This window comes from Coffea eugenioides, chromosome 7, assembly GCF_003713205.1.
Source record: "Coffea eugenioides isolate CCC68of chromosome 7, Ceug_1.0, whole genome shotgun sequence".
NCBI lineage: Eukaryota > Viridiplantae > Streptophyta > Magnoliopsida > Gentianales > Rubiaceae > Coffea > Coffea eugenioides.
Window position 1 is genome coordinate 33,049,166 of NC_040041.1, and position 3,865 is coordinate 33,053,030.

General features: G+C 40.1%; 1 non-coding gene across 1 annotated transcript; it reads left to right on the plus strand.

Moving 5' to 3' along the window:
* The first annotated feature begins 3,264 nt into the window (after positions 1-3,264).
* Positions 3,265-3,371, plus strand: LOC113778951. Its single transcript, XR_003469414.1, has one exon. It is a non-coding gene; the product is annotated as a small nucleolar RNA R71 (small nucleolar RNA).
* The last annotated feature ends 494 nt before the right edge of the window (positions 3,372-3,865 follow it).

A 3,865-nucleotide genomic window follows, 5' to 3' on the forward strand; every position in this document is an offset into this window, starting at 1 on the left:
GCACAAGGTGGTGTGGCGGCGGCGGAAGCAAGGTGGAGTGGCGGCGACGGACGCAACACAAATAGGAAGGAGAAGATTGAAGCTAAAACAAAGTGAAAAGGGATTAGACAAGACAGGATAAAAAAAAGTAGAAAAGTAGGGCTAGGAAAATTTTTTTTTTCTTTTTGACTTTCATTTTTGGAAGGGTTGGAAGGCGTGGGCACGCCTTGGAAGTTATAGTCTTCTGACCGTCAATTCCAAAACTCCATTCCTTAGGTGTGACGACCTAGCGTGGGTATGTCTAACTGCCAACTTCCTGTCACAAAATAACAACCCACTAAATGACACTAACACTTAACAAAAAACTTCAAAAATATAAGAAAACTAAAACAAAAGAAGCCTTAGGTTGCCTCCCAAGCAGCGCCTTTCTTTAATGTCTTTGGCTAGACATAGCACCACTCTTTAGTCTAGATGTAATTGAATTTTCCTTATAATTGGTGGCCCTCCTCCGGGATCCACGTGGCCATTGAGTGCAACATTTTTCCTAAATTTTCTCTCCATTTTCACCTCATGAATTGCTTTTATCCTATAAGATTTGTTCGCAGCAACCTTGAATTTACCCCTACAAGCAAACTTAGAAAATTTTTGCACAGAGAGGTTAGTGGTATAAATAGCAAACACAGAATAAGAGTTAACAGGATGTTTCATTGTATCAAAAATATTAAAGTGGACTATTTCTCCATCAAATTCCATCGTGAGAGTACCCTTACTAACATCAATTTTAGTTTGGGTAGTACTCAAAAATGATTTTCCTAATATAATAGGTGATGGATTTGGGGCACTTCTATCATCCATGTAATGCACATAAAAATCAGCAGGAAAAATTAATCCATCTACTTGCACTAAAACATCCTCAATTATCCCATCCGGATAAGCACATGTACGATCAGTCAATTGAATTATTATTCCCGTTTCTTTTAATGGTCCTAAATTTAGGGAATCATAAATTGATTTAGGCATCACATTAATAGAAGCCCCTAAATCTATCATGGCATTTTTGATACTAGAATGTCCAATCTTACAGGGAATAGGAAACATACCTGGATTCCCGCATTTGGATGGAAGTTTCCTTTGAAGTACAGCTGATACATTCTCTCCTATCATCACCCCTTAGCTTTCTTTTGTTAACGCACAAGTCTTTCAAGAACTTTGCGTATTTGGATACCTGCTTGATCACGTCCAATAGGGAGATGTTTACTTGAACTTTGCGGAACACATCCAAGATTTCTTTTTCCTTTTCTGCCCTCTTTGTCTTTTCCAACCTGCAAGGAAAAAGAGTTAGATTAGGGGTCCGTTTGTTTCGGGTGAAAATGTTTTCCAGGAAAATATTTTCCTAATTTCCCGTGTTTGGTTGCACAAAAGTTACTGAAAATATTTTCCTATGTAAAATATTTTCACTCATCTTATGGAAAACAACTTCCCTTCCAAACTTATTGAAGTTGTTTTCCGAAATGCATGCATCCCGCCTGTAGTATGTTCCAAACTTACTGAAAATATCTTGTAGTATGTTCTTTTTTTTTTATTGTAAACAGGAGGATTCGAACCCAAAATCTCTTCCTTACACTCCCTCCCTCGTACCACCCAACCCAACCCAACCCTCCCCCTAGTATATTCAAAATAAAAAAAAAATCTCATTCTACTCATCCTATACTAGTAATTAATTATATATAATAGGGACATTCTTTTCTAGAGAAACTTTCAGCAGTGAGAGTGCAAGATATATGTCACAATAAGCATTGCATGTGATTGATATTTGACACTAAATGACCAGCAATTTATTTATTACTTAAGGAGATATTTTTTATTCATATATACATTTCTCCAAGATTTTTTAAAGTTAAACAATGAGATAAATTTTCTTATTTTGCATGGGAAGAAGTATGTAGTTATAATGTGTAGAAAGTAAAGATAGAGATAAAAGTGAAAATATTTCAAAAGTTAAACAAACACCAGAAAAATGAAGTAAGACAATATTTTCAATAAGCTAACCAAACACCTGAAAATGATGAAAGGGAAATGATTTTCATGGAAAATTACTTCCACGGAAAATATTTTCCTTGGGAAAATATTTTACTTCCAACCAAACAGACCCTAGATTTAATAGGGATCGAAGGAATAGATGTTACCTTAGGATCTTCGCGAATGCGCCCTTCCTCTTCAATCTCCTTTTCTATCTCCTCCTCACTTTTGCTTTTCGAATTCGCCAACTTAGGTCCCTCCACCTCTTTGCCACTTCTTAATGTCATGGCGCTTACATTCTTGGGAATTGTCTCGGGTTGAAAAAGAGCTAGACTAGATTTAATAGGGATCGAAGGAATAGATGTTACCTTAGGGTCTTCGCGAATGCACCCTTCCTCTTCAATCTCCTTTTCTATCTCCTCCTCACTTTTGCTTTTCGAATTCGCCAACTTAGGTCCCTCCACCTCTTTGCCACTTCTTAATGTCATGGAGCTTACATTCTTGGGAATTGTCTCGGGTTGTGATGGCAGTTTCCCATAAACGTGGGATTCCAGGCGATTAATAGCAGTTGCCATTTGACTCATTCGAGTCTCCATGTCTTTCATACCTGCTTTGGTGTCTTGTTGGAACTGAGTAGTGCTCGCGACCAAGGACCTAGTCTCTTGTTGGAGTTGAGCAGTGGTCGTGGCCAAACTCTTAACAATTTCTTCCAAAGAACTTCTTGAGCTAGAGGACGAGGGTTGAGACTTGTGTTGCCACGGTTGTTGGAATCCTGGTGGACGATTGGAGAATGAATTCTGTGGCCTATTCCCATAGCTGAAATTGGGGTGATCTCTCCAACCCGGATTGTACGTGTTGGAGTATGGGTCGTACGGTCTTTGAGGTGCGGACACATCTCCAACCATGTTCACTGGTTCAGCCCCATCCTCTTGCAGCAAAGGGCACGAGTCAGTGGGATGGCCCATATTTGTGCAAATTCCACAGGCCTTTGTTTGATGCATGTTTCCCGCAGCTAATTGTCGAACAAAAGATGTCAGCTCTGATATTTGCTGCTGAATAGATGTCGTCTCCATCTCATTAACCCTGCGGGTAGAGTTACTCTCACGGAAACTAAACTGCTGAGAATTTTCTGTCATAGCTTCAATGAGCAGCCATGCTTCCCTCGAGATCTTATTTGCCAATGTGCCCCCGCTCGCAGCATCAATGATACTCCTGTCGGACGACTGGAGTCCCTCATAGAAATATTGGATCAATAGTTATTCACTAATTTGATACTGTGGGCATCTAGTGCACAACTTATTGAACCTTTCCCAGTAATCATATAGAGATTCTCCAGGATACTGTTTAATGTTGCATATCTCTTTTCTTAGACTTGCAGCCCGGGATGCAGGGAAGAATTTCTCCAAAAATTTCTTCTTAAATTGGGCCCATGTTGTGATACTCCCTGCAGGTAGGTAATATAACCAATCTTTTGCTGCATCCTTAAGGGAGAAAGGAAAGGCCCTGAGTTTGATCTGCTCCTCAGTAATTCCTGGAGGCTTTATACTGGAGCATACCACATCGAACTCCAGGATGTGTTTATGGGGCTCCTCACCTGAGAGGCCATGAAACGTGGGTAATAGATGAATTAACCCCGACTTCAGTTCAAAGGAAGTATTCTCTGCTAGAACTGGAAATGTAATGCACAGAGGTTGCTGGGGCAATTCCGGAGCAGTCAACTCCCTTAGTGTTCTTACATTCGCCATAAGGATGTCCTCTTGGCCTTGGTCACTTGAACTATCACCACTTGAATCTGATGATTCGATCTCTGGATCTAGTTCCTGAGATGCTATGCTAGACTGCTCCTCTCTGAGTTGCCCAGTCTCTT